Source organism: Peromyscus eremicus, chromosome 20 (genome assembly GCF_949786415.1).
Source record: "Peromyscus eremicus chromosome 20, PerEre_H2_v1, whole genome shotgun sequence".
In the NCBI taxonomy this organism is placed as follows: Eukaryota; Metazoa; Chordata; class Mammalia; order Rodentia; family Cricetidae; genus Peromyscus; species Peromyscus eremicus.
Window position 1 is genome coordinate 57,386,789 of NC_081436.1, and position 12,558 is coordinate 57,399,346.

The 12,558-nt window shown below is 39.0% G+C and overlaps 1 pseudogene; it reads left to right on the plus strand.

Moving 5' to 3' along the window:
* Positions 1-922: 922 nt before the first annotated feature.
* Positions 923-11,927, plus strand: LOC131896416 (large ribosomal subunit protein uL18-like; annotated as a pseudogene).
* The last annotated feature ends 631 nt before the right edge of the window (positions 11,928-12,558 follow it).

A 12,558-nucleotide genomic window follows, 5' to 3' on the forward strand; every position in this document is an offset into this window, starting at 1 on the left:
ATAGTTGGACAACACGAAGTGGACTCCATAGCTTTTGGAGGCACTTTTTTTATTTTTTTGTCTTGGTTTTTTCCTTTTTAGAAAGAACATGAAGTTGAGGATATAAAGGTATGGAGGGTCTGGGAGGAGTTGCGAGATGAAAAGAATATGATCAAAACACATTGTAAAAAAAATTGAATAAAAATAGAAAAGAAATTTTGCTTACAAAATTTTATTTAAGTGGACTCTGTAAGTTATACCCCACATGCTGTTTATCAGGCCATTAGTTGACAGACATTTGAGTTTTCCCATTTGTGGGCTATCATGAGTCATGCTGCTATGAAAATTCCTGAAATGTTTTGATAAAGATGCATAGTTTCATTTCCCTTGGGTCTATCCCTTGGAGCAGACTTTCTGGTTAATGTGGTAACTCTATGTTCAACTTTTAAAGGAACTGCCATCTTCTTTTCTATCATTTTCATTCCTCCTAGAAAAATAAAGTCATGAAAATTTCAGGTAAATGGATGGAACTAGAAAATTTTATACTGAGTGAGGTAATCCAGATCCAGAAAGGCAAACACCACATGTTATCTCTTATCTGTGGTTGCTGGCTCTGAATCTGCAGATATAAGTATACAGTCAACAGTAACCCACAAATACCAGAAAAGTTCAGTGGAACCATAAAGTATGGGGTCACAGAAGGACCTCTAGAGAGGAGACTAGCAGCATACAGGTGTGACAAAGAGATAAATATGAAAGAAAGCAGTGGGGATCTTTAGATGATAGTACTGAAAGGTGCTATGCAATTTTTTAAGGGAGAAAAATTAATCAATAGTTCTACACAGCTATGGTGTCTATAAACCACAATAATCATCATGGCAAGAGATCACCCAAGGTGTAGTAGCAGCGTGTATACCTTGGGGTAAACATCTAATTGGATATAATGCCCACTGAATGGGAGGAAGTCTGTAGTACTAGCCAACTACCCCTGGCTGTTGAAGCCATGGAACCTAGAGGAGGAGAGACTACTGCCACTTTCCTAAATCAGTACAATTTCAAATTGCATTCTCAATACTTCTACACAGATGGCTACCACCCCTCATCACAGGAACTTCTTTTTATCAGCAGGCAGATACCACTACAGACCACAAATGATCAAAACGCAGGTACAACTGATAATGGTTATCCATCTCCATACAACTACATCTACATCAAAAACCATACACCTATGGCTCAAGAAATATCTCAGAAGAAGGACAGACTGACAGATCCTGAGGACCAGGGTATCAGTTGTGAGATAGAGTCCTCTATATATGACAGGGAAGTCACACTAAAAAAAATATTAACAATATGATTATCTAAACAAGACCTGGCATGCCAGCATGGTTTGAAGAAGTATTAACAAGGCCTTAGCAATAGATGAAGACCTACATGAAATGAATGACTGCTGGAAAAGGGGGAATCAGTATTCCCCAAGGATAAGCCCCCTAATTGGTTATTCAACACCAAGTGGTCAGCCCTAAAAACATATACAAATAAGTAGCACTGAATGGACTTTGCAGGGTGCATGTGTGTGTGTGTGTGTGTGTGTTTATGTAACAATAGTAACTAAAGAAAAGGAGGCCATAAATTTGAGATGAAGTGGAAGAGGTACTAGATGAGTTGGGGGTAATAGAAGGAAAGAGAAGTGATATAAATAAAGTACTTACATATGCAGTTCTAAAAACAAACAAACTTCACTCAAAATGATTTTTTTTAATTTTATGCACTTATCTTGATTTTCATGACTTTAATTTTCTTTACAGTTGAGCAATATTCCACATTTCACTATCCATTACAAACCACATTTTCAATATCCATTCATCTGCTGATGAATATCTAAGCTGTTTAATTTCCTGGCTATTGTGTATAGAGTAGCAAAGAACATGGATGCACAAGTATCTTGACAGTATCATTGCAATACCCATCAAAATTCCAACACAATTCTTCATAGAAATTGAAAAAGTAATCTCAAAACTCATTTTTAGAAAAGCCAAAATAATTCCAAATAATAAATACACTGCTGTATAGAAATCACCACACATGACTTCAAGTTATACTACAAATCCATAGTAACCAATACAGTATGGAACTGGAATCAAAACAAAGACATATTGATCAGAGGATTAGAACTGATGGCCCAGTATAATCCCACCCTTCTACAGTCATTTGATTTTTTAAAAAGAGGCCAGATTCATACTGGGAAAGTGATATCTTCAGCAAATGGCTGTTCAATTATATGGCTCCATGCAGAAGAATGAAACAGTATTCTTATCTCCCACTCTGTACAACACAACTCCAAATGGATCAAGGATCTCAGTATAAGATATTTCACCCTGAGTCTGATAAAAAGAGGATGTAGGTAATATTCTTGAATTTTAGTCACAGGAAGTTGTTTTTTTTTGTTTGTTTGTTTTTGTTTTTTTTTCTTAACAAAGCCATAGTAGCATAGGTTTAAGACCAGCAGTTAATGAATGAGACCACATGAAATAAACTCCTGTATAGCAATAGATACCATCACATCAAGAGGAAGCTTACAGAATGGAGAGAATATTGACCACCTATACATTTGGCAGAGGGTCAGCATCCAGAATATACAAGGAACTCTAAAAACTAAACACCATGAAAACAAACAACCTAATTTTAAAAAGTGGGCATGGAGAACACCAAATGAAATACTTCATTAGGAAACTTCAAATTAAAAATACTTTGAGATTTCATCCTACCCTAGTCAGGCTAAAGCAAAGTAAGTAAGTAAGTAAGTAAGTAAGTAAGTAACTGTCTTAGTTAGGGTTTTATTGATGTGAAGAGACACCATTGACCAAGGCAACTCTTATAAAGGAAAATATATAGTTGGCGCTGGCTTACAGTTCAGATATTTAGTCCATTAACAGCATGGCAGGGAGCATAGCAATGTGCAAGCAGACATGGTGCTGGAGAAGGAGATGAGAGTTACACATCCAGATTGGCAGGTAGCAGGAAGTGAGCAGAGATTCACTTCCTCCTACCACATCACACCCACTCTAACAAAGCCACACCTCCTAATAGTGCCACCCCTATGAGCCTATGGGGGCATCTTCTTTCAAACCATCACAGTAAGTAAGTAAATAAATGATGACAGATGCTGGTGTGGATGTGGACAAAAGAAATTACTTATTCATTGTTTGGGGGAGTGCAAACTGGTGTCACTCACTATGGAAATTAAAATAAAGTTCCCTCACAAAGCTAGAAATAGGTTGACCATATGATGTAGACATGGTAAACCTTTCAATTCCATTTTTAATTTATTTATTATTTTAGGTTGTTGAAGTAAGTTCTCTACTTATATCATGTTGGTTCTGGGGGTTGAATTCAGATCACTGGGTTTGGTAGAAATATTTATGTTTGTTAACAAATTCGTGTGCTTGTGATGGGACTCGTGAGGATAGGGATTTTATTATTTCTTTGAAATAACTGGCTGGTAATGGTTTTCACAGAAAATATTTGTCTCTTTGAGTGACTAACACTCAGCTCATTTGAATGAAAAATCAACTATAAGATAATAATTTTACTTCTCTGCTATAAAATGATATATAATCATATTAAATCCAGAAATAAGTTGAAATTATGTGTTATTCCTCATTCTCCTTAAACACACACCACAAACTATAATAATGTGCAGTGTTTTTTTTCTGTCTTAAAAGAGAAACCTCTTAACTAAAAACTCTGGTTCATATAACCTATATTTTATTGAGGGGTTAGGGGAGAGTGTCTTAAAATGGAAATTCTAAACTGGTATTTTCTTCAGAATGCAGAGTAAGCTCTTTTCAGATGTAAGCTTTTTATGGACTTCTCTAAAATTTCTGAAATAGTATACATAACTGAATATAATTTTGTGTTACTATCAGTTCACATAAATTACAAATAAGTGTATATTGCAATATAATTTTCACAATAGATCATATTGCAATATAATACTATATTATACATATTTTATTAAAGTATACATAATATATAAAATATTTGTGTACTTCTACTGTCTAGTATACACACAAATACACACATACACACACTATCTAGAATAATACTCCACAGTTTGAGAAACTTTGTGAAAGCAGACAGGATTAAAATGTTGCTATTGACTGAAAATATCCCACTTGCTATTGTTAATTCCTGCACACAGCTCTTTACATCATAACTAAGGTTCAATTCTCTAGTGCATATTATTATCCCACATCCACTTTGGGTATGTAGAAGAAAATCAATTGCTAATTATTGTGGTCACAGTTACCGGTGAATATAGGCATTCTTCACAAGCAAACTAGTAATATAAAGTATAATTTTATTTCAATGAATTCTACACAATGGATCCTTGATGAAGGTCCCACCCAGTAGTACTCCAGCATACCATGTTACACTAGTACATCAGAGTGCATTTTCAACGGCTCAGGGGGGAAAAAAAACCACCTCAGAAATTCCTATGAGCAAGAATATGAACCAAAAGGTCCTAACTTGGCAGGGAAGATTATTTAACAAATTTAAATGGTTTAATGATTTTATTAAAGTGATTTCTTTGTGAGCTTTAGCATTCAATCACACATTTTGGTAGTGATATATTTAAGGAAATATCCCACAGATTTCATTTACAAACCAACTGTTGACAAGCCTGAGGGAAAAAGAATAAAGGCCTCCAAAGGGGGAAAGCTGTACATCTTTTGTTATGTTTACATGCCTGAGAGCATTTTATACAGGACACTACCGAGCAAGCTCACTTGGCCCACACATCTGTGTTCTATTGTATTTTCCTGGATAAATCAAGTCATTCAGGGCCTATAAAAGAAGAATTCATATAAAAATGTTTGTAAGGAAGACACATTACTCTTTTTATAAGCTCATTCATTCATGATGAAGCTATTAAAAGTAGGTTCAAGTTAACAATAAAAAAACAAGACATAATTGCGTAAATATATGTGGTGGGCAGACACAGATAAACAGGGAGGGGTTAAAGTGATGGCGACCCAGAGACTAGACAGACCATGACGATGTCCCCGAGAGGCTGATTTGTGTGTAGAAATAAAGAGATGAAGATCTCCACAGATGTGTCTAAGACACATGGTAAACAGCTGGCAAGCACTCTAATGAGGAAAGTGCTGAGGGTATCCCAGGAACTGGCTGAAAGGAGCACACAGTGAGCAACACGGAAGTTAGGTCAGATTCTAGGAACGAAGTGCTAGCCTGTACTAGGGGAACTATTCTCCAGGGGCCAGATTCTGAAGAAATGGAGACAATTCAAGGATTCAAGCATGAGGGGCCCTCCTTCTACAACGGGCCCTGAAAGGACTCTCAAAAATGGGGTGATGCCAGCTTTTCCTAAGGGATACAAACTGAAGTGGGTATGCTATTTTCAAACCACAGGACTTCTCTATTCACATGCAGCTGGCACTCTTAGCTCAATAACCCATAATTCCTGGAAGTGGAAGATTTTTGTTGCACAGGTGCACTAAAAAAAAAAGAAGGTGGGGTGCTGAAATCATGAACCAGAGGCTTGCTTCTGAAGGGCCCTAAGTAAAGAACTCAGAATGCACAGTTACTGAGCTCAGTGTCTGAAATGGCACTGCATTCAGATAATCCAGATACTGAGCTGCAAGCACCGGGCATCTGGGTTAGTAAACTCACAAACCTGGAACCCAGCGTTCACATTCATACATGGTACACCTTGAGCATGCTTAAAAGTGGGCTGGACCTCACTTTTGTGCTAGTACTTTAGCTGTTTGTGACAAGAGTTTAAACAAAGTACCCAGCACATTTTCTGTGCACAGCTCTTCAGTGGTTTAGCACCTTCTTTGCTGACTTTACCAGAATCTGTCTCCTCCCAGCCAGTGGGAAGGTAGAAGGAAATGTCCCCTCCCCCTTGTTCGCTGGGTGTGGGGGTCAAACTTGGAGGCAGAGCAAAGAAATTGACAATCATCAGAATGGCTTTGTGGGTATAAGTGCTTGTTGAGTAAGCCTGACCATTGGGTTCCATCCCCAGATCACAAAGCCGAAGTTGTGAATGTACTACTGACAGTTGATCTCTGACCTCCGTTCAACATTGTGGTACACACATGTCCACATGAACAATCTGTGGTGGTTTCAATAAGAATGGCCCTGGTCTCCATAGGTTAATATATTTGAATGCTTAGTCACCAGGGAATGGCCTTGCTTGAGAAGGATTTGGAGGTGTGGCCTTGTTGGAGAAAGTATGTCAGTGGGGTTTGAGGTTTCCAAATCCCAAGCCAGGCCCAGTGTCTCACTCATCCTGCTGAGTGTGGGTCTTGATGTAGAACTCTCAGCTACCTCTCCAGCATATCTGCTTGCATGCTGCCATGTGCCCCATCATGATGATGATAATGGACTAAATCTTTGAAACTGTAAGCGAGCCCCAATTAAAGGCCTTTTTTTTTTTAAGAGTTGCTTTGGTCATGGTGTCTCTTTACAGCAATAGAACAGTGACAAAGACATACTTCTATATACATATTCTCTCTAATACATACAGCATCCATGATTGTACAATTTTAAAAAAGGAGGGTAAAAGAAAAGGGAGGGGGAGGGAGGGAGGAAGGGAGGGAGGGAGAAAGGTAAGACAAATTCCTAAACAGTCTTATTAATAAAAAACCCGGAGCCAGATATTGGGGTAAAAACTGAGAGATCAGGGAAGCAGGAAGAAGCCAGCCACATTCTTACTGCTAGAAATCCTCAGTCAAAGAGAGACCTACTTCCTGTATACCCACAATTACATGCTTTTCTGTCTCTGCCCTCTTACTTCCTCTCTCTGCCCAGCTACATCACTTCCTGTCTGTCTGTACAGACCTCCAGACCTCCATGGTTAGTGCTGGTAATAATAGTGCTGGTGTGTGCCAACATGCCTGGTTCTGTTCTCAGTGTGGCCTTGAACTCACAGAGATCCAGATGGATCTCTGCCTCCTGAATGCTAGGATTAAAGGCATGTGCTGCCATTACCTGACTTCTATATTTAATATAGTGGCTGGTTTTCCCTCTGATCTTCAGATAAGCTTTATTGGGGTGTGCAAATAAAATATCATCACAGAGAAAGGGGAAAAAGGATTGTGAATTGAATGGAGAAATAATGGGTGTGGATATTGGCTCTTGTCAATTTAAAAAAGAAGGAAAACAACTTGGTGCTTAACGAAATAATTGCCCTGTCCATGATCAAAGGTATTTGGATTCAACACTCCCCTTTGTTCTAGCTAGACTCACTGTCACTGGAGACAGAGTCTCTGTCCCTTTTTTTTTATTCTCTGGTGAATGAACTATGATATTTAACATTTAAAATAGTGCAACATAGATAACATTTTAAAATTGCACAAGTAAATACAGAACCTGAAATCATGATAAGCACTAAGCAGGGACAGTAAAGGATGGGATGATAAAGAGTCACAGAGTCTGCTCTCATTATAGGACTACTGCTATGCAGAGCTAGGCAGTAGACAGGGTAAAATACAGAAAGAGCAGGAGGAAAGGAGTTTCCAGGCAGAGGACACAGTATGTATTCTGTCTCAGCATCTTGTGTGATAAAAACTCTAGAGAATGGTTATTTTTACCTGTTTTGTTATAAAAATCAATCTGTTTCAGATCAAATTGTTCCATGTATGACTTGATGCTTGCAAATTCAAAACAAAACAAACAAAAAAAAAAAAACCTGAATCACTTAAACCATCAAAATTCTTAAGGAATAACACTGATCAGAAATGCAAAGTGAAAAAATAAAACAAATAGTGAGTTTATGGATTCATTCCCTTACACTCTCATCTAATGTGTCCTACATCATATGTATACTCTCATCAGAGGGAAAGGAAATAAAAGATTACAGATCTCAGTCATGTTCCAAACTGTCTCCCCTTCTTCCGCGAACGTGGAAGAAATCCCTGCAGATTTCCCCACACATGCTCCTTCCATTTTTCTTGTACAACTCTTGGCCTTTTCCATTTTTCTCTGCTTTGTCCATCTCCTCATTTAAGAGCCTTTGTGTAAAAACAGTCACTCCTGTGAGAGTGAGGGGAATCGTGGTGGGGTGTGGGGCATGTTGCCTCCTGCACTATCAGCCTTCAGGGCTTCTTGTTCTTCCATGGAAGACTCCTCTGCATACAAAAGTAGCTTCTACTAGGGAAACTGTAGTGGGTGGCCATTCCAGCTTTGGTCTGGAAGTTCCAACCCTCATTGAGGCTTGGGTAACTATCAGGCCTACATGGCGGGGCCAAGAGATGGCCCTGAAGACCCAAGATCTGGATGCACCGCCTTCTCTTAGTTCCTGGACCCTGGACACTAAAGATAGACCTAGCAGAGTTCTCCAGAGAACACCGACGCCAGACTGTGCTACATCTTCTCCAGACCCTGCGACCTACCTATCCCTTCATTTGTAAGTTATGCCACTAATAAACCTCCCTTTTAACTAGGAAACACCTTGTGCTGCTTATTATGACTGCAAGAAGTGGTTGATAGTTTCTGTTCTCACTAGTTCACAGTGGTAACATTCACTTCTTTAGCGTTCCTGACAAGAAGATTTGGGCAAGAGTATTTAATCTCTGGAAAAAAGGCAAGTGGAAATAACATGCATCTTTTAAAAAATAATTTATTTATTTGTATTGTATTGTATTTTATGTACATTGGTGTTTGGCCTGCGTGTGTATCTGTTTGAGGGTGTCAGATCCCCTAGAACAGGAGTTACAGACAGTTGTGAGCTGCAATATGGGTGCTAGAAATTAAACCTGGGTACTCTGAAAGAGAAGCCAGTGTTTCTAACCACTGAGCCATCTCTCCAGCCACCATGGCCTGCATCTTAAGTGTAAACAGGGTGATGCCTTCAGCATTAACCATGTGTGCTCCTTTCTGCCTTCCTAAATATGAAGTTTTACTCCCGTTTACCTGAAGAATTCATTAGCTTGGTGGGGGAACTTAGCTATCAGGAAGAGAAGAATGTGGCAAGATTTGGTCCCCAAGGTAGAAGAAGACCATTTTTATAATCACAGAACGCTCCAATCCCACAGAGACTTCATTCCTCTTTTAGGAAATAAAAGTAAACTCAAGGATTGTTTGTGGTGTGCAGGGCAATGGAATGTAAAGAAGTGTATATGATCTGGGCAAAATAAAATAATCCTCAAAACTGACCATGCTAGGAAATTTATGGAAAGGATATAAATTGAAGTCTGAGGAAATAAGCATCTCCTGATGTCCTTTCTGAGTGAAGAAGTGAGAACATTCTAGAAAAGTAGAGAAGAACTATATTTGCTCCACATTAAGGGCTCCTGAAGGAGGCCACTTCTGGTACATCCCTGAGTCATCAGCTGGTATAGATGAACATAATGACCAGCATCATTTAGGGGTCAGGCAGAGTGGCCTCCAAACTTAACCTGGGGTTCTTTAAAAAAACCTGTAACTTAAGCTGAGCTTTTCATACTAGTTTGATAAGATAGATTTACACCAAAGTTATGAAACAGGCTGACTTTGAGGGAACTGGATGAATGTAGGCACATGGCAGAAGCCAGTGCTAAGCCAGAGGTAGCTTAGATGCAACCATACGAAGGAAAACTTGAAACCCTGTCAGCTGGAGACCAGTTAGGAATCAAGACAGCCAGAAGAATTAGCTGCAGGAGATACATTGCCCTAAAGTCTAGTCATAATAGATACCAACATGCCTGGGAATGTTGACCCTTGCTTGTTTTGTCTGGGGACCCTGGCACATGCCATTAGTATAGTTGTGTGCACCCTATTCCGTTAGCCAAGTACTCAGGCTGACTTAGGACACTAACTTAAGACACAAACCTAGAGAAAAGGAAGAGTGCAAGGGATGGTATGAGAATCATGAAACATTATTTCAAGAAAGATGGAAATTTTAAATAGAGCACTTGGAATCAGATGAGTATACCAAAGGTTAACTCTGTCTTTTGATACTAATACATTTTGTGAGCCCCTGAAATTGAATGCTTGTATTTCTTCTTATTTTGCACCGTTCTGTATTAAAATACACTGTTTGATGAATAAACAAATATTATTACTTTAAATTTCAATGGTTCACAAAATCTTAGAGAGCATAATATACTATCTTGAAGTCTTTCCTAAATTACACACCTCCCTTTCTCATTTCTCTGGAAATATAAATTACCTTCAGCAAGAAAAACTAAGTCCATATGATTGAATTTCAAAATATGAAGATTTGTTTTCTGGTTTTTTGTAGTGTGTGTGTGTGTGTGTGTGTGTGTGTGTGTGTGTGTGTGTGTGTGTGTGTTGGATAGAAACAATCACATCTCACTTGCAAAATTCTAGCTGAAAGACATTTTTAGGTCATCACACAAAGGTTCACAGAGATTGTGCCTTCCAAGAATAATCTCCCAGGGCCCCGTTCTACAATAAATATTTCCCAACTTCCCTGTGCAGAAGTCAGAGCGAAGCTGCAAACGCTAAGGAAATCGCCTCTTTATCCCGCCAGTTTGGCAGGCTGAGAACCCTTACACAAAGAAGGTCTGTCTCTGTTTGTTTTCCTCCTTTCTGAGCAATAAGCCATAGAACGTTCCAGAGAGGCCTGGGAAAAATATGTTAGAGACTCACTCCCCCTTGTAGAAGCACCAATTAAGGAAGTACAAAGATTTGCTTTTGCAGCTTGGACCGTCTTGAGTCTGACCATGGGACATGCTGAAAACATGGACGTCTGTAGCCTTTCTCTATGGAGTCTGGAGAAAAAGCACGGAGCCTGCTCTCAGTGCACTTCCGACTTTGTCTCAGCCGAGCTAACATACGGGCAGCCCCCATTTACAGCTCACGGTGCTGTTACCCAGTAGAGTCCCAAGGGACCTTATGGTTCCAGTGTCATAGAGCAAGCACCAAAAACCAAGTGGTTTGATCTCTTTAAAACGGATACACGGACAAGAGAGGAAACCAGATGCGATACATTTGTGACTCCCGCATGAAAAGCCACTCATTTCCTGTGTGACGTTGTCCGTGTCCTTTCACCTCCCTCATTGAATTTTAGACATAATTAAGACCTAGGAAAAATGCTTGGAAAAAAGCTCTGCCCGACTTTCTGTGTATTGTTACATGGAAGTGACCCCTGGGCACTTTGGTGTAAGTACTGCAGGTCTCTGTTCTGCAAGATTGAGTCGTAAAAGTCAAGAATGAGGACTCTGGTAAGATATATCAAGTGAAATTTAGGAGATGATGAGAGGGGAAAACTGACCATGCCAACAAATAGTTGGTGATCTGGAACAAAAATAAGAACAATATATCCAAATACAGAACGATAGTTCATTTAACTAAGAGAGATCCCATCTGTTGGGTTTCTTATGTCTATACAGAAGGGAATAAGATGGTCTGTGCAGCATATTCACATGAACTACCAAAATATACTGTTAAAGTTGACCTGACAGATTATGCTGCAGTATATTGTAATGGTCTGCTGCTGGCCAGTATTTGGATGCAGATAATGCCCAAACCACAACTAGCAATAAAGTTTTTGGGCTGTGAAGGGATCTGTGGATGGAGCCTTGTCTATCCCTCACAGTACCAAATGATTCCCTGGTTATAACTCTGAAGCAAGGAGTTCAGTGCAGAAGTCGAGCAGAGGCACAGCCTGGCTCAGAATAGTGCAAACTACATGTGTTACCCAATGGACGGTGATGGAGATGATTGTAAGAAACAGTTCTCTCAGCACGTAATGAACAAGAGAACTCCAGACATGTAGGAGATGTGCAAGAAGATTGTGCTGCTATCCTTGAGAATCCAGTTAAAGAGAAGAAGCCCAAGAGGGAAGTTAATACAAAGAGGTGGAGCTGTATCAAAATGTTACTTGCCAAGAGAAATCAGGTCACTGATTTCAAATGGAGACAACCTTCCTCAGAGCCCAGAAGGAGGCTGCAAAAAGGAAAAGGAATTTTTTATGAAGATTTTCTTTTCATAAGGATAATAAACTTATTGACAAAGCATAAAAAAGAATATTTTTAACTTATTTTCCGAACACACTTATTGAATTTATTAGATGGAGTTATTAACAAGGAAAGACAAGCCATGTGGATATTTTAAGATCAAATTCATATGGGAAATACAGGATAGATAATTTTTTCTAATAATGCAGATTTTGTTATCAAAATTGAAGGAGCTGTGATGAAGAGATTGCTCAGTAGCCTAAGAAACCTGGCTGCTCTTCCAGAGGTTCCCAGTTCCATTTCTAGCACACACATCATGGCTCACAATCACCTGTGACTCCAGGGGATCTGATCTTCTCTTCTGGCCTCCTTGGGTACCAGGCATGCAGGTGACATACATGTATATATCTAGGAAAACTCCTATATACATAAAATAATAAAAATAAAAACAATTAAAAGAACTGGGAGCTGTGACTATTGGTGCAGTTCTTAACTTGTGACCTTCTGTGCCAAGCATTGTACACCTGTCTCTTCTATATAGCTATTGCTTTTAATGCTAAAGAAAATTAGATGCACTTAATTAGTATTTCAAGTTAAAATAACAAATTTACTCAAATCGGTCTCGGTCCATTAAGTAACATTTGGGTTT